The 18,960-nt window shown below is 40.8% G+C and overlaps 1 protein-coding gene across 2 annotated transcripts in view; it reads right to left on the bottom strand.

The window, feature by feature from the left end:
• LOC130366920 (bone morphogenetic protein 7-like) overlaps positions 1 to 18,650 on the bottom strand; it is a 59,052-nt gene extending 40,402 nt beyond the window's left edge. The window contains exons 1-4 of one of the 2 annotated variants that reach the window (XM_056569277.1): positions 18,480 to 18,650; positions 13,832 to 14,006; positions 11,044 to 11,124; positions 4,280 to 4,506 (exon numbers count right to left, since the gene is read on the bottom strand). The gene's annotated coding sequence lies outside the window, so the exon portion shown is untranslated. The remainder of the gene's footprint in view (positions 1 to 4,279; positions 4,507 to 11,043; positions 11,125 to 13,831; positions 14,007 to 18,479) is intronic. The other variant, XM_056569278.1, reaches the window with a different exon arrangement.
• Between the last annotated feature and the right edge of the window lie 310 nt (positions 18,651 to 18,960).

Genomic DNA, 18,960 nt, shown 5'->3' with positions numbered 1-18,960 from the left:
TACTTCTATTAAAAAATCTCAATCCTTCCAGTACTTTTTAGGGGCAATATACTACAGAAGAAATGCTTTTCTTTTTGGATTTCTCTGATGTCACGACCGCAGTGTTCTCCACTGACCTCTGCTGTCCATTTTTGGAACTGTCCAGAGCAGGAGAAAATCCCTATAACAACCATATGCTTCTCTGGACAGCAGAGGTCAGCAGAGAGCACTCTGGTTGTGACATCTGAGAAATCCAAAAAGAAAAGCATTTCCTCCGTAGTATACAGCCCATAAAATGTATTGGAAGGATTAAGATTTTTTAATAGAAGTAATTTACAAATCTGTTTAACTTTCTGGCACCAGTTGATTTAAAAAAAACAAAAAAAGTCCACGGGAGTACCCCTTCATGACCAAGGTAGTTTTGGCCTTCATGACCCAGTCAGTTTTTTTCAAATCTGACATGTCTCTATTAAGTGGTAATAACTTTGAACTGCTTTTACCAGGCAAAGTGATTCAGAAATTGTTTTTTCGAGACATATTGTACTTTATATTAGTGGTAAATGTTTGTTGATACATGAAGCGATTATTGTGAAAAACTCTAAAATATTGTGAAAAATTTAAAAAAAAATTAATTTCTCTATGTTTGAAACTCTCTACTTGTAAGAGAAATAGTCATGCCAAAAAAAATTAGTTATGAGTTCACATCCACAACATGTCTACTTTATGCTGGCATCATTTGTAAAAAATTATTTGACTTTTTTACAATATTAGAAGGCTTATATTATTATGAGCTTTTTTTCAAATTTTCTACAAAAGTTCAAAATATTTTTTTTGGGGGGGGAACAATAACATTTTGAATATATATATATATATATATATATATATATATATATATATGTGCGTATATTTTATTTTATTATAACATTTATTTTATTTACTTCTCTACAACAGCTCCCCATAGTGTCTAGTGCCCAAAACATGCAGTACTAGGTTTTGGACACTAGGGGGAGCTGTTGTACAACGTAAAAAAAAAAAAGAAATAGAAAATTAAAGTGAAAGTAAAGCATGCCGTCGGGCACAGCACCGGCAGCTCCGGACAGGTAAGGGACACCGGGGGAAGGGGGACAGGGAAGGGGGGCACTGGGGTTCTCCTAGCAGAGCAGTGTGTGTCTTGGTCCCCGTGATCGGGACACACACACCACGCTGCTTAGGATTTTTATGTGCGAAACTCTGCCATCAGCTAGTCAGATTTAACTAGCTGATAGGAGCGATCGCTGTGAGGGGGGGGGGGACAAAACCCCCCTAGGTCCCAAGGTAAGATGGCTGGCTATCAGTGATAACCCCCATCTTACAGGGCGCAGCACTGCACTTTTAGTTGCGGCCAATATAATACATGACATACATGTACGTCATGGAAGGGAAGGTTTTCCCGACCCATGACGTACATGTATGTCATAGGTTGGGAAAGGGTTAAATGAGAGTCCAAAGCAGGTTTTGATGCATCTGGAACTTTACTGAAGAAAGCCAACTTCCACAGAGGTGACCGGGACATGGGAATCTCTCAGGCTTGCTTGGACTTGTAGTGATAATAATGATGATGCAGGCCACTGTGCTACTGTTATGACTTTGATAGTGACAGCAGAGACTTGACTTGTAGACATAGATGAGACTTATAGATTAGATGTGGCTGCAGACTTTTAGGCTTTGGCCTAGCTCTACTGGACTGAACTTGTACAGGACTGGTGCTTGCTTTAGTGTCCAGGAAGTGAAAGGAGAAGAACGAGAGCTAGTGTGCAGACTACAGCCCTTTATATATCAGGGGGCTGGTTTAAAGCCCATTGGTGGCTGGTTGCCTGGGGTTACCTGTGCCTCTGGAATTCTGGGTATCAGGTGATCACATATCACATCACCATGTCACATGACCTTAGGAAGGTCCTTTACAGTTAAAACATCCTAATAACCTTTGCACATAGCTTATATTCACTGTACAATACCTAAAATAAACATACATAATTAACCTCTTACGGGCTTAGGGCGTACCTGTATGCCCTAAGCCCAGTGTGAAAAAACGGGGTCACGCCGTGACCCCGCATCACACCGGGTCGGTCCTGGCTGCTAATGATAGCTGGGACCCTGGGCTAACAGCGTGCGGCACAGATAGTTGTGCCACGCGCTGTTAACCCTTCAGACGCGGCGATCAAAGTTGACCGCCGCGTCTGAAAATGAAAGTAAACTGTTCCCGGGAGCTCAGTCAGGCTGATCGGGACATCGTGATAAAATCACGATGTTCCGATCAGCTGGGACGCAGACGGAGGTCTCCTTACCTCTCTCCGAGGTGTCCGATCGTCGATTGATTGCTCCAAGCCTGAGCTACAGGCTTGAGCAATCGAGCCCCTATCTGACTGATCCGTGCAAAGCTATGGCTTTGCAGGGATCAGCATAGGAGATCAGTGTGTGCAGTGTTATAGGTCCCTATGGGAGCTATAACACTGCAAAAAGAAAGTGAAAAAAAAAAGTTCAAAGGTCATTTAACCCCTTCCCTATTTAAAAGTTTGAATCCCCCCCTTTTCTCATAAAAAAAAACTGTGTAAATAAAAATAAACATATGTGGTATCGCTGTGTGCGAAAATGTCCGAACTATAAAAATATATTGTTAATAAAATTTCACGGTCAATGGTGTGCGCACTAAAAAATTCCAAAGTCCAAAATAGTGTATTTTTGGTCACTTTTTATATCATGAAAAAATAATGGTACTGATAAAACAGAACTTCAGAACACGGCGCAAAAAATGAGTCCTCATACCAGCCCGTATGCTGAAAAAAAAGTTATAGGGGTTAGAAGATGACAATTTTTAACACATAAATTTTCCTGCATGTAGTTATGATTTTTTCCGAAGTACGACAATATCCACCCTATGTAAATAGGGTATCATTTTAACCGTATGGACCTACAGAATAAAGATAATGTGTTATTTTTACCGATATATGCACTGCGTAGAAACAGAAGCCCCCAAAATTTACAAAATGAAAATTTTTCTTCAATTTTGTCACACAATGATTTTTTTTTCTGTTTTGCTGTGGATTTTTTGGTAAAATGACTAATGTCACTGCAAAGTAGAGTTGGTGGCACAAAAAATAAGCCATCATATGGATTTTTAGGTGCAAAATTGAAAGCGTTATGATTTTTAGAAGGTGAAGAGGAAAAAATGAAAATGCAAAAATGGAAAAATGCTGAGTCCTTAAGGGGTTAATGTACAATAGAAATCATAATAATGACCTAGGGGGAAACTCTGCAGGAGAGCCCTGTGGACTTGAGGGACTCTACATGAGGGGACTTTAGGAAATGTACAGAAGTGTAATATCTCTGTCAGTCACATAGGTGGAGATTTATCAAAACCTGTGCAGAGGAAAAGTTGCCCAGTTGCCCATAGCAACCAATCAGATCGCTTCTTTCATTTTTCAGAGGCTTTTTCAAAAATGAAAGAAGCGAGCTGATTGGTTGCTATGGGCAACTGGTCAACTTTTCCTCTGCACAGGTTTTGATAAATCTCCCCCATAGTGAGTAAATTGTGTGGCAATGGGCATGCTCAACTGCTGATCAGTTCAAAGTGGGGGATGGTAGAACATGAGCTGTAGGGAACTCACTCAACTGCTGAACTTTTTAAATTGGAGGGATAGTATAACATGAGCAGTAGTGGCCATGATTGACTGCTGACCTATTCACACAGGGTTGGCGCATAGGATAAATTCAATAATAGTGGATATGCTAGCCCACTGATCTATTCACATAGTGGTGGGTATGGTATAAACAGCGCAGTAGTAGGAATTCTATTCACACACATGGAAGTAAAGATGGTAATAAAATTGAGAAATCAGACCTCTAGGCACAGTTTGCATTTTGTGCTAGTGAGTGTGTGGGAAAAAATGAGATGGGAGATGTGGCTGGTATCTAAATATAATGTGCTTTATTCAAATATATTGCCAATAAAGTCAGAATAAAATGCAGTCTCTGAGCAGGGTCCTTGTTACAGAGATAATGATACAGATAGGTTAAAAGCAGTATAGCATATTGCAACATAAAAATGGTCTTAAGATGATGGTACCGGTCTTTGACAAGGAAAAAGTTAGAATCACTTGTGAAATGATGTATGATAAAAATAGAGTAAAAATAGTAGCAGCGCTGGAAATACAATTGTGGTTTGTAGCAGTCTAATGTTTAAGGAATGAATACGATGAAATATAGCGTTGTGCAGATTGGCACGGGTGCTGGTGCTAACAGCGCACCGGCCTGGTAGAAATACCTGCAGTCTTCTTAGGTATTTGTTCCATCTTTGTTGTGGATATCCTCGCACGTAGCTCTATGGTGGCAGGTGGCTTGGTGCTGCGTCCGGCCCTGGATGGAGGAGTTGACAGCAGCGGGGATGTGGGATTGCGGGAGCGGGGATATGCAGATCACTCGCTGCGGCCGCTTCCTAGTGCTGTGGCAGTTACTCAGTGAATGGTGGTCCGCTGAGCAGGGACTCCAGCGCTTGAGAATGGAGAATCAATACTTGTCAAGAGTTATACACCTCAACAATCACAATTCATCCATATTATTCATATTTTCATTTCTATATTTTTTTATTTTTTTTATTTTGATATTTTTAATTTAATTTTTTATATTTATTTTATTTTTATCTTTATTAAATTTTAGTTTTTTCATTTCAATTCATTCTCATCACTCATGTAGATGTATACTCTTCTTACTATTAAAATATATTTCATTTCCAACCCATTTTTTTTTCAACACATCATTTTTCCAATTTTCTGACCACACAATCTATACCAGATATACACCTGACATCTCACTTTCATATTTTCAATCTGTTCTGTATATCAGATCACTCAACACAATTTGACCCTGTTCCCCCACACATAGTTTCTATAGTTTTTTATGGATGAAACAATAAATAATTTATTACAAAACTGATAGCTTTTGGCTGGTAATCTTACTGTGTAAATACTTGTACAAATGGTCTATATCCTTTTATATTGGTTTAAACTGTATTTAATCCACAGTCCACACAGGTGTATAGACACCTTCAGCACTCCAAATTCCATGGAGGAATCCAGGATCTATATTTTTTGTTACATAACTCCCACATGGCAATCAAAATAGCACCTCATATAAGATCAGATTCCCAGGACTATTTTAATTCCGACTTTTGCGATTGAAAAAGGGGGTTCACCCCAAAACACGTCTGGCTATTGGCTATCATCCAGCAATCCACTTTGCCGTTTCTAACTCTCGACAAGGATTGATTCTCCATTTTCAAGCGCTGGAGTCCCCTGCTCAGCGAACCCCCATTCACTGAGTAACTGCCACAGCATGAGGAAGCGGCCGCAGCGAGTGATCTGCATATCCCCGCTCCCGCAATCCCATATCCCCGCTGCTGTCAACTCCTCCATCCAGGGCCGGACGCAGCTTCGAGTCACCTGCCACCATAGAGCTACGTGCGATGATATCCACAACAGAGATGGAACAAACACCTAAGAAGACTGCAGGTATTTCTACCAGGCCAGGTGCGCTGTGAGAACCAGCACCCGTGCCAATCTGCACGATATATTTCATCATATTCATTCTTTACACATTAGACTGCTACAAACCACAATTGTAATAGCTGATACTATTTTAACTCTATTTTTATTATACAACATTTTACAAGGGATTCTAACTTTTTCCTTGTCAAAGACTGGTACCATCATCTTAAAACCATTTTTTATGTTGCATTATGCTATACTGCTTTTAACCTATATATATATATATATATATATATATATCATTATGTCTGTAACAAGGGCCCTGCTCAGAGACTGAATTTTATTCTGACTATATTGGTAATATATTTGAAAACTGCACATTATATTTAGATACCAGCCACATCTCCCAACTCATTTTTTCCCACACACACTAGCACAAAATACTAACTGTGCCTAGAGGTCTGAATTCTCAATTGTATTACTAGTTTCTTTTAGCACTATGGGTAAAGCGTATCTCAGCACCTCAGCCCAGTTAAACTATACATTTAACCCCTTAAGGACACATGACGTACTGGAACGTCATGTGTCCACTCCCGATCTATAACGCGGGGCCACGGCGTGGCCCCGCGTCATAGCGGGTCGGGCCCGGCCTCTAACAACGGCCGGGACCCGTGGCTAATAGCGCGCGGCATTGATCGCTGTGCCGCGCGCTATTAACCCTTTAGACGCGGCGTTCAAAGTTGAACGCCGCGTCTAAAGTGAAACCGAAAGCATGCCGGCTAGCTCAGTGGGCTGTTCGGGATAGCCGCGGTGAAATCGCGGCATCCCGAACAGCTGACAGGACAGCGGGAGGGCCCCTACCTGCCTCCTTGCTGTCCGATCGCCGAATGACTGCTCAGTGCCTGAGATCCAGGCATGAGCAGTCATGCGGCAGAATCATCGATCACTGGTTTCTTATGAGAAACCAGTGATCAATATAAAAGATCAGTGTGTGCAGTGTTATAGGTCCCTATGGGACCTATAACACTGCAAAAAAAAAGTGCAAAAAAAAAGTGAATAAACATCATTTAACCCCTTCCCTATTAAAAGTTTGAATCACCCCCCTTTTCCCATAAAAGAAAAAACACAGTGTAAATAAAAATAAAAATAAACATAAATGGTATCACCGCGTGCGGAAATGTCCGAATTATAAAAATATATCGTTAATTAAACCGCACGGTCAATGGCGTGCGCGCAAAAAAATTCCAAAGTCCAAAATAGTGCATTTTTGGTCACTTTTTATATCATGAAAAATGGAATAAAAAGCGATCAATAAGTCCTATCAATGCAAAAATGGTACCGTTAAAAACTTCAGATCACGGCGCAAAAAATGAGCCCTCATACCGCCCCATACACGGAAAAATAAAAAAGTTATAGGGGTCAGAAGATGACAATTTTAAACGTATTAATTTTCCTGCATGTAGTTATGATTTTTTCCAGAAGTCCGACAAAATCAAACCTATATAAGTAGGGTATCATTTTAATCGTATGGACCTACAGAATACATATCAGGTGTCATTTTTACCGAAAAATGTACTACGTAGAAACGGAAGCCCCCAAAATTTACAAAACAGCGTTTTTTTTAAAATTTTGTCGCACAATGATTTTTTTTCCCGCTTCACCATAGATTTTTGGGCAAAATGACTGACGTCATTACAAAGTAGAATTGGTGGCGCAAAAAATAAGCCATCATATGGATTTTTAGGTGTAAATTTGAAAGAGTTATGATTTTTTAAAGGCAAGGAGCAAAAAACGAAAATGCAAAAACGGAAAAACCTCCGGTCCTTAAGGGGTTAAAGTGTGCAGTTCCCCATCCACTTTATAATTCAAGAAGTAAAAATGGAGTCAATCAGTATTAAGCATGCATGACTATTGATCTATTCACACAAGGGGAAACATGGTGTAAAGAAGTAAACATGGTGTAAATAAAGCAGTAGTGGGCATGCTCGGCCACTGCTCTATTCACAAGAGGCAGGGAAAAGAAGCCTAGTCAGTCAAAATCCCAGATTAATCACACACTTAACACCGATTCTGTGAAATAGAGTCCTTTAAAGGGGTACTTCACCCCTAGACATCTTTTTATTTTCCCCCCAAGACAGAAGAAAAAAAGGAGACAGTCTATAATTGGTATAATAGGGATACCAATTCTTCATGGGAGAAACAAGTCCTCAAGTCGTAGACAATGCAGGAGAGACGCCTTCACTGACAGATCCATAGACCATTCTTCTTCTTAACGTTTTGCTGATCATGGATTCTTAGAGGGTGGTGATGTAGTTTTCAGGTTCCAGGACGCGAACACATCTTGAGCACAGTGCTGGGACTTCTAGTTCACATGGCAAATTAGATGCCTAGCTGACTAAGAGACCTGAGACTGAAAAGTTGCTGAGTTGCCCATAGCAACCAATCAGCTTGTTTCTTTCATTTGTGCGGGCTCGTTTACACGGCCATCTGCCCCCGTAAATTCATGCCTGTTCTGCAATCTGTTTGATAATTTTTAAATGGGTTGCAAACGGCTGTAAAATAATCCCAGTGATGTCAATGGAATTATTTTTTACAATCCTTTATCACCCGTTTGCACCCGTTTCCTTCCTGTTCTGTTTTTCCTTCCTGTTTCATGTTGGGGGTAGTAGTACAGGGGCTGAAGGATTGACCGCACCAGGTCTCACGTCTGAGACCCGATGCAATCAAAAGTTTTTAACCAGGGGAACGGGTGGCATGCTCCACAACCCTGCGATGTAGATCGTGTGTGCGTGTTTTACTTTCATTTTCAAATACCCGGCTGGGAGCCCTGAATGGCTGGCACCAAGGGGCCATTGAGGGCTCCCAGCAGGGTTTTTAAAGTCATTAGCGAGGATTGTAATGTTGCACTACACTGGTGGCTAGGGAAGCATTGTGCTGCGTTCCTCGGCTGCCATGATGCGCTGCAGGAAGGCAAGATCTATAGGTAGCACAGCAGTGGGCAATATACATAGCTAGCGAAGTGGGGGGGGGGGGCAGACATAAAGCGCTAAATGTCTGGCTCCCCGCTGCATAACTATGTATAATGCCCCTTTAAAAACCCTGCCGGGAGCCCTGAATGGCCCCTCGGTGCCGGCCATTCAGGGCTCCTGTTGGGGTATTTAAAAATGAAAGTAAAACACACACACGATCTACATCGCAAGGTTGCGGAGCATGCCGCCCGCTCCCCTGGTTGATAACTTCTGATCGCATCGGGTCTCAGAGGTGAGACTCGGTGCGATCAATCCCTCAGCCCCTGTACTACTACCCCCAACATGGAACATACTTTGTTCCATGATGGGGGTAGTAGTACAAGCACTAATCTAGACTCCCAGCCGCCTGCAGACTCCCGCAGTCAGGGAACTATTACTCCCATCATGAAAAGAAGTCTGCTCCATGATTGGAGTAGTAGTAATAGTCTCGGCTGCAGGAGTCTGTAGACAGCTGATACTAACTGATGAAAAACTGATGCAAACAGATGCCACTAAATAGCATCCCTTTGCATCAATTTGCACCCGTTAATAGAATGGTCCATTTAGGAGGGAATAACGGACAAAATCAAGACTTGGGACAATGGCTGTGTGAACTTAGCCTAACAAGGCCTCTTCAAAATGAAAGAAGCAATCTGGTTGCTATGGGAAACTGAGCAAATTTTCCACTGCACATGATTTGATAAATCCCCCCCATGGTGTTTCCCTTTTGAATTGCTTACCGTGCTCCAGAGTTAAGGATCACCTGCATGCAGAGGAGATGAGGCGCTTGAGGAGGATGTTGTGTTGGTGAATAGTGTTGAGCGGCATAGGCCATATTCGAATTTGCGACATATCGCGAATATATGGACGAATATTCGTCATATATTCACTAAATTCGCATATTCGAAATATTCGCGTTTTATTGTCGTGAAAATTAGCATAAGCGGAAATTTGCATATGCAAACATTTGCATATGCAAATTTTCTCATATGCGAAAATTCACACGCCAGTCTCGCACAGTAGTATTAGAGCCTTCTTTACACCACACAAGCTGGAAGCAGAGAGCGGTGATCACTGTGATGTGTACTGTGAAAAATAAATAAACGAATATTCGTAATTACGAATATATAAGGCTATATTCGCGAATATTCACGAATATGCAATATTCGCGAATAAAATTCGCATTGCGAATATTCGCGAGCAACACTATAAATGGTGAAGGCAAGAGGCTGCCTGATTGAGGAGGCCATGCAGCAGCTTCATCACATGGAGATGCGTCTCTGTCATGTTGCGTGCGCGATTTTGAGAAGAAGATGTTAAGTTTTGGGGTGTTTTCCTTCCTCCTTGTGTGCCCCATTAGTGCAAGAGGAATGTTTGAGCATGGTGAGGTGGCAGTTTGATCGGAAAGAGTGCCAATTCGAGCCAGTAAAGAAGCCTAGGAGCATGGAGCTGACAGCTACATGTTATGACCCACAGAATAAATCAATAAATTCAATTGTGCTCCTAGAGCCCTTGGGGTCAATCTGGTCCCCTTTCTATCTCCAGAATATTTCTAAATGTTTTTTACTATTCCCTTTAACCCCTAACCTCTGTATTTAAATAAATAATGTAAAATCCTGCACAGGTGTAAGAACTGAGGTGAATGAGTAAACAGTTTGTAACAGCAAGCGCTATGTTTAATTACTTCAGTTAGCAAAAATATTATGTGAAACATTAGTTTAGGATTTTGGTCTGTTGTAGTAAACTTCATATTATTTATAAAATGTATTTTATTGAGGAAACTATGTATTTTGCAGTTGATCAAAACAGTTATATTTAAAAAAAAAAATGATTCAAGTAAACAATTCAGCAGCGTTCTCATGTTGTATTCTGGATGACCAGCAGGTGGCAGCATTGCTATTTAGCTCTCTTATAGTAATGGCTAAACAGCCCCAAGCCTGCATGACAGATAAGGACAAGTCTCCTTTTGTATTTGTATGCCGCCTGTTGGAAATCAATGCTTGATAGATTTTTTGTTAAAAGCTTTCCTAATTGGAAGCGGGGGGAAAAATATGAAGTTTACTTTTCATTCAAACTACTGTAGAAAGCAAATAAAAATGTCCTAAAAGTAGCGTATCTAAACTGTACACAAACTGCTGTCAGCTTCAGATATTTAAAAATGTTTATGTAAAGCCTTTAATATTCTTGCTCTAAGAGGACTAAGGGGTTTCACTTAAACTAAAAGCAATACTAGAATTTTCTTAAAGGGGTTATCCACCATAAGGTGATTTTAGTACCTACCTGCCAGAAAGACATGCTTAGGAAGGATTTGTCCTTGTCTTGGAACAAACAGCTGGGGCTATCTTTTTGTAAATTGGCTATTTCCCATTTTAATTACATGTTTGTGTGAGGTAATTTTTCTACCTCCCACATATCAGCCACCTCACCCATTGAAACACATCTGTGCTCCCTTCAATGCAATAGACCAGTGTTTTCTAACCAGGGTTCCTCCAGCTGTTGCAAACCTACAATTCCCTGAAAAGTGATCTCCTTCCTACCTAGCGGTCTCTCTACCCATTGAAGACAGGCTCCCTTTGAACACCTGATGAGTGATGTAATGTCTTAGGGCGCACTGCATCCTGGAAAAACATGAGACACCTGTCATTATGTATGCTGTTAGAAATAAACATTGGGCCAAAAAACACATAAGAATTGCTAGACCACCATCACACACAAGTACAGACACTGTTATGAACAACGCTAACTGTGTAGCCCCTGTAGCATAGTCAAATAAAAAAAATCCCAAAATACCCCTTTCAACTTGAGATCTATGCAGCTGCACAGAGACAAGGTAGGTACAAGGGACCTGTCACTTTAAAAGCAACTTTCTATTGTCTATTAGGCTGTGTTCACAAATAATATTTAGATAAGTACTTTTAGCCATAACCAGCAGTGGAACCAACAAAGATGTGTTTTGGACCCGCTCCTTGTTTTGGCTTAAAATACTTAAAAAAAAATAATAAAAATAAATAAAAATAAACTTAGCCGAAGACATATTCCTGATCTTATCCTAAATTTTACATAAAATGACATAAGGAAGGCATTGTGATCAGATATTAAAAACAAAACAAAACAGGGTCTTATATGCTGTCCCTGCACAAGAGAGAGGGTTTCTTGCCTGAAACTACCATAACCTTTGTTGCCTGAAACTACACTTTATGTGACAGTGCAAACAAAAATAATGGGATTATCTCAGCACAGTAAATAATACAACATACCCCCCAAGCCCAACTCTCAAGTTCCTGCTGCTGTGTTGCTGGGCTGTTCCTATTTTGCAATTAATGCATGGGCTGAAACCAGCGCCGGACTGGCAATCGGGCACGCCGGGCATTTGCCCGGTGGGCCGGGCCGTCCAGTGGGCTCCAGTTGTGGCTCCAGCCGCTCTTACCCCTCCTCTTGCTGCAGCAGATTTGCTGGAGGCAAATGTGCACCGCGTAGGCACGAAGTCTGCTTGCTCCTGGCACCCAGGAAGAAGTGGAGGCCAGCAAGCAGATGGGAGTCGGCGCTCCTTATCTGCCTCGGACCCCAACATCCGCGGCAACATATTCATGGTGGTGGTGGCGGTGCGGGGGGGTTCCTTCTATGTAGGGGCCCCCAGCAGTGCCCACCTCCGAACTAAAACGCATAAAATGCCGGAACCCCCCACCCCAGGCACCTCTCGCACCCCCGGGCTGCACTGCTGTAGCACGGGCCTTTGCTTTGGCCTACCCAGGGCACTAGAACTTCCGTGCGGCTTAGCATTGCCTCAGACCCTGGATCCCCGGGACCTGATCCCCCTGAACTCACGGTGTATGCAGGTGAGGAGGCCGAGGACTGGGGGGGGGGGGGGGTTATGTATCATCTGTATGTATGATGTTTGCATGCATGTGTTATGTGAGGTGTGTGTATGATTTATGTGTGAGTATATGTATTTTGTGTGTATGTATTATTGCGTTTGTCTATGTATGATGTGTGTACAGTGTGTGAGTATGTATGGAATGTATGATGTGTATGTAATGTATGATGTGTGTACAGTGTGTGAGAATGTATGGAATGTATGATATGTATGGAATGTATGATGTGTGTACAGTGTGTGAGTATGTATGTAATGTATGATGTGTGTACAGTGTGTATGTATGGATTGTATGATGTGTATGTAATGTATGATGTGTGTACAGTGTGTATGTATGTAATGTATGATGTGTGTATAGTGTGTGAGTATGTATGGAATGTATGATGTGTGTACAGTGTGTGAGTATGTACGTAATGTATGATGTGTGTGTAATGTATGATGTGTGTACAGTGTGTATGTATGTAATGTATGATGTGTATGTAATGTATGATGTGTGTACAGTGTGTATGTATGTAATGTATGATGTGCATGTAATGCATATGTGTACAGCGTGTGAGTATGTATGGAATGTATGATGTGTGTACAGTGTGTGAGTATGTATGTAATGTATATGTGTACAGTGTGTATGTATGCAATGTATGATGTGTATGTAATGTATGATGTGTGTACAGTGTGTGAGTATGTATGGAATGTATGATGTGTGTGTATAGTGTGAGTATGTATGGAATGTATGATGTGTATGTAATGTATGATGTGTGTACGGTGTGTGAGTATGTATGTAATGTATGATGTGTGTACAGTGTGTGAGTATGTATGGAATGTATGATGTGTGTACAGTGTGTGAGTATGTAATGTATGATGTGTATGTAATGTATGATGTGTGTACAGTGTGTATGTATGTATGTAATACTATTACATAGCAGCAAACAGATATTTGAAGCTGCTGGTGCCTCTAGAGTCCCACGTTCATCAAGGTGTTGAGTCCTCCAGAGTCTTGCAACTGTGCATAAACCTTCTATTCGGCCACCACTAACCAATGCTCACAAGCAGAAGCGGCTGCATTGGGCAGAAAAATACATGAAGACTAATTTTCAAACAGTCCTTTTCACTGATGAGTACCGTGCAACCCTGGATGATCCAGATGGATGGAGTAGTGGATGGTTGGTGGATAGCCACCCTTTTGGGCCAGAATCATGGGAAGAGAAATGGTCAGCCCCTTTTGGGTCCCCGAAGGTGTAAAGATGACCTCTGCAAAGTATGTGGAGTTTCTGTGTTCACCAAGATACAAATATATACAGCCAGCACCGCTGCAGTTAATCTAAACCAGCACACTTCACAAACTTTAATCAAAATATGTATAACTCCGGACAGGTAGAGATAGTAAGGTGGCGCTACATGCTGAAAACAGACGGCACACAATATAACTTCACACAAGGAGATAGCGGAGCGCTCACCGTTTCAGGTGACAGGCACATCAATTCGAATCTGTTCATCCTAGTCGGTCCCAGCAGGGAGGCGGCGGATGACTCCGGGGGGAGCTCAGACGTCGGGGCCACAGACCGTATCACGCCATTAGGTGCTTCGTCAGGCCGCTGAAAGACGTCATCATGCATGCTCCGTGTCTTTAACCTATTCCCAGGGGGCGTCACACCAGTGAACAAAGCAAACACAGGTGAGTGTTAATTAATTAAACAATGGGAATGTGAAAATAAAACTGTATAAAAACAACAAGAACATACTAAATAGATAATTTCTGACTAGAAACTCTGGGAAATTTTATAGAAAATTATAGTAAAGCCCCAAATTCATTTTTATCATTTAAACCCAGCGGTCCTGTTGCGTTCAACCTTACGATCCATCTGGATTCCTTCTGAAGCAAAAGTTAATGTTTATTTTTCCCTTTACCTGGAAATTCAACTCTTTCAATACCTCCAAATTTCAACCCAATAATGTTACTGTTATGGGACATGATCATATGCTGAATGAACCGTTGAGAGCCTTTTCCTGTAGTGACTCACAACTGATCTCACATGTTCCCTAATGCGGTGAAATAATGGTCTGATTGTCTTTCTTATGTAATATAACCCGCACGGACACACCATACAGTATACTACATAGGATGACCTACAAGTGATCGGTTGTTTCACAACATTTTGTATGATATTAGTTCTGAGATTCATCTCACAAAAGGAGCAGGAACCGCACTTGTGATTCCCTGCATTGCAGCTATCTGTTAACCAGTTCGACCCCATCTTCCTCTTTTTTTTTTGTTTGGATTTAATCTTTAATAGTTTTATTGCATATATAAGTGATTAGTGGTTTTTGTGCTGTAATATCCTGAATGTCATTATCTTTCTCTAACATGAACCAATTGGAATAAATTGCGCTTTTAATTCTTTAATTTCAAGGAATATTTCTAAATGAAAAGATGGCTCGAGGGGGACCCTGCGCTTCTTCCTCCTGATTTTTTTCTAGTAGTAATTTCTCCCTGGGAATTGCGTCAATTCTATTCCTAGCTTGGGTTATTACATGAGGAGGGTAGATTTTCGTTAACCGATTAGACATTTCTGTTATTTGCTGGTCATACACTTCGGGATTACTGTTGATACGTTTGAGGTGTTTCATTTGGCTAAAGGGGATCCCATTCTTCGTTTGGGGGGTATGTGATGACTTGTTATGTAAATAGGAATTTCTGGTCGTCTTTTTCCTAAACCCTGAGGTTTGGATTTGGCCATTCACTATTTCAATCATTACATTCAAAAATTCTAAGGATATTCCCCCAAAAACCGACGTGAAAAACATATTCATGTCATTAAAGTCGTTGAGGTATGAGATAAATTCCCGGAACTGGTCCGGGGGTCCTGACCAGACCACGAGAATATTGTGGTCCCCCAGTAATTGCCTGTACCATTCATCAGAACATTGAAAACAATTTTCGGTCAGCACCAGGAGGGTGGCCTCAGTGATGAACTGAATAAACTCAGTAAATCTGGCAGATGATGCAAAAAAGGTTCCAAGAGCCTGCACACACGCATCGTGGGGGATGCGGGTGTACAGGCTCACGACATGAATAGAGGCCAGGCTATACCCTTCCTGCCATTGAAAATTCCGAAGGGTTTTGATTAGGTCACCTGTGTCTTTTACATAGGTAGGTATACTTTTAAGAAGCGGGGATAGGAGACAATCCAGATAACTGGACAAAAATTGCATTGGGGAGCCAATAGCTGCAATAATTGGGTGACCTGGAGGGGGGTTGTCCTTATTGTGAATTTTCGTGAGAATATATATATATGGTTTACATGGATTAGTTGGTATTAATTTTTCTGCCGTTTTCAGAGTGAGGATACCTTTCTTCACATTTTTCCAATGAAGATTGCGTACTTTCTCAATGATTTTGATAGGATCTGATTTCAGTTTTTCGTACACAGCACTGTTATTCAGTTGTTTATTAATTTCCTTATTATAATCTTCTGTCCACCATACTACAGTGCCCCCCCCCCTTTGTCAGCCTTTGAAGTACTAGGATCATTTCTATTTGCCAGCCATATATGGAGTTTCTGATTGACCACTTTCTTCCCTGATACAGAAGGAAGAACTATATCTTCCATAATAAAATTATCTTCATGCATGACAATGCACCATCTCATGCTGCAAATAACTCTGCATCAATAGCTACTATGGGCTTAAAAGGAGAGAAAGTCATGGTGTGGCCTCCATCCTCCCCTAACCTCAATCCTATTGAGAACCTTTGGAGAATCCTCAGGCAAAAGATCTATGAGGGTGGGAGGCAGTTTACATCCAAACAGCAGCTCTGAGAGGCTATTCTGACATCTCGCAAACAAATTCAAGCATAAACTGTCCAAAAACTCACAAGTTCAATGGATGCAAGACTTGTGAGGCTGCTATCAATTAAGGGGTCCTATGTTAAAATGTATTGTAACCTGTTAAAATGTTTAAAAAGTTAAAATGTTAAAAGTTTGAATAAAATAGTTTTTGATTTCAGTTAATATACTGCAGACAACAAATGACCATTTTCATTTCTTTACAACCTATAAAGTGTTTTGAAACTTACTGGGGGAGATTTATCAAAACCTGTGCAGAGGAAAAGTTGCTCAGTTGCCCATAGCAACCAATAAGCTCGCTTCTTTCATTTTTAACAAGGCCTCTGCAAAGTGAAAGAAGCAATCTGATTGGTTGCTATGGGCAACTGGGCAACTTTTCCTCTGCACAGGTTTTGATAAATCTCCCCCACTGTGCATAATAATTTGGAACAGTGCATTGTAAGTTTTTATGTTTAAAAAAAATCCTGTTATCATTAGGAGGTTTGGTCAATATAATTTGAATTGTACTCTTAATAGTTGATAACATGAGAATTATGCTGACTGTTATTTACATCAATTATTTAGGTAAATGAGAAAAATATCATTTGCATAATACTTTGGAACAGGGTGTATAATGTCTTGTCAGTGGCACATTAAGAGTTACCGATACATAGGTAAACTGCAACCTGGTATTGCCGTGACTCCACACATAGGGACAGTTCTCGTACTGTCTACACATATTCTTGACATTACTAATTTGGTAAATGTTTACTCGGACTGAGTAGCAAGATGAATTATGGGCTTATTCATGCCATTGGCATATTACTGCACAAACAGGCTGCAGATTGTTATCTGCTGCTGAGATTTTTGGCTATGTAAAAAACCTGAAATACCAATGATATATTGCTGTTGTTTTGCCACTACTTAATATAAATCTACATTGAACAAACAGCTGCCAAATTCATTTTGTGCATTAGAAAAAGTATATTGTAGATGTGAGCCATTTATTGTATCAGTGTTCATGACCATGGTTTAAATTGCCAGCGTTACACAGAAATAAAGAAAATAAAATATAAATCATCCTAGTCACAATCCTCTCTCTAATCGAAACGTCTAAAATGACACAAAGCCAGGTAACAATAAATAGGTTGCAGAGAATAGTCTGAATGTCCCTGTAACTCTTGGCTATAAAAGTAACGGAAACTGAAGAACATTTATCAAACACTTAGCAGTTTACTCATTTTCTATAGCCGCTGTTCTTATTCCTTTTCAGGATAGCAAAATACATGTCTGATACTCTGCACACCGATACCTTCCCATGAAAGGATGAGGAAAATTGGGAGTTTGTATAGAAATATAACTAACAAAAAAAGTGTGTGTGTGTGTGTGTGTATATATGTATATGTGTGTGTATATATACATTTTTTTTTTTTTAAAGGGGTTATCCAGGGATAGAAAAACACAGGTAATTTCTTTCCAAAACCACTCCATCTGTCTGTCTCCAGGTTGGGTGGGGTTCTGCAGTTCAGTTCCTTTGAAGTAAATGGAGCCAAGTTGTAATGCCACACCCAACCTGGAGACAGACAGGGACCGGTTTTGGAAAGAAATTTAACTCTGTTTTTCTATTCCTGGATAACCCCTTTTAAGGGCCGCTGCACTGCTCGCCTCTTGTTTCCCATCTTGCCCTGTATGATTGATGTGCAGGGCTCAGCAATGGAAACTGAGCTGTGAATATCAGTTATGCAGAACCGAGGGGGGAGGGGTGTGGGTAGTTGGGAGAGAAGCCAGGAGGTGAGCTATACTATGGCACTTAAGCAGCTTAATTTTGCTATGCAACCTCATTGTGTGATAGCCTGCTGTAAAATTAGATATTCTGCAACAGCTCTTGGCGAAAAATTGGCAGAAGTACTGTAAGAGGGAAGTAGGCATGGTGGGAGGTCTGTGGTTATGAACTGAGGAAAAGCAATGCATTCTGGGAATTGTAGTACTGAATAACTGCACAACAGGGAAGTCCAACCAGAATCTAATGGACTAAGGGGGAGATTTATCAAAACCTGTGTAGAGGAAAAGTTTCCTAGTGGTCTATAGCAATCAATCAGATTAAAATTTATTAAAGAAGCTATCTGGTTGCTATGGGCAACTAGGCAACTTTTTCTCAGCACAGGTTTTGATAAATCTCCCCCTAAGACTCTAAAAGCTAATGTAATTTTAGTGGTTTCAGAACTGGGGCAGACAGATAAGCAATACTATATACTTCTGCAGCATTGTTATTTTCTTTTACCTGATGTTGGAACCCCTATAACTGTAAGATCATACTCAGAGGTTCATGTAGATTTGTTGCTGCTTTTCTGTTGCAGACTTTACACTAACAGTTCACAACACGTCCTTGCTTGCATTCCTGGCTGTTGGAGTCACATTGGGGGAGATTTATCAAAACCTGTGCAAAGGAAAACTTGCCCAGTTGACCATAGCAACCAATCAAATTGCTTCTTTAATTTTGCAGAGGCCTTGTTAAAAATGAAAGAAGCGAGCTGATTGGTTGCTATGGGCAACTGGGCAACTTTTCCTCCAGACAGGTTTTGATAAATCTCCCCCATTGTGATGCCTACATGATGCATATTGATCTTATCAATGGCCTGTCTGCAGGTTCCCTAGACTTTCTACCATGATTGTCTACCTCAGTTTGGTGGCATAGAGGGTACACTTTCTGATTATTTGTTAGGTTATTCAGCTTCAACGCATACTTGTTTAATATGAACCTG

This window comes from Hyla sarda, chromosome 4 (assembly GCF_029499605.1).
Source record: "Hyla sarda isolate aHylSar1 chromosome 4, aHylSar1.hap1, whole genome shotgun sequence".
NCBI lineage: Eukaryota > Metazoa > Chordata > Amphibia > Anura > Hylidae > Hyla > Hyla sarda.
The sequence above is the reverse complement of the archived record's forward strand: the minus strand, read 5'-3'. Positions and strand labels throughout refer to the sequence as shown.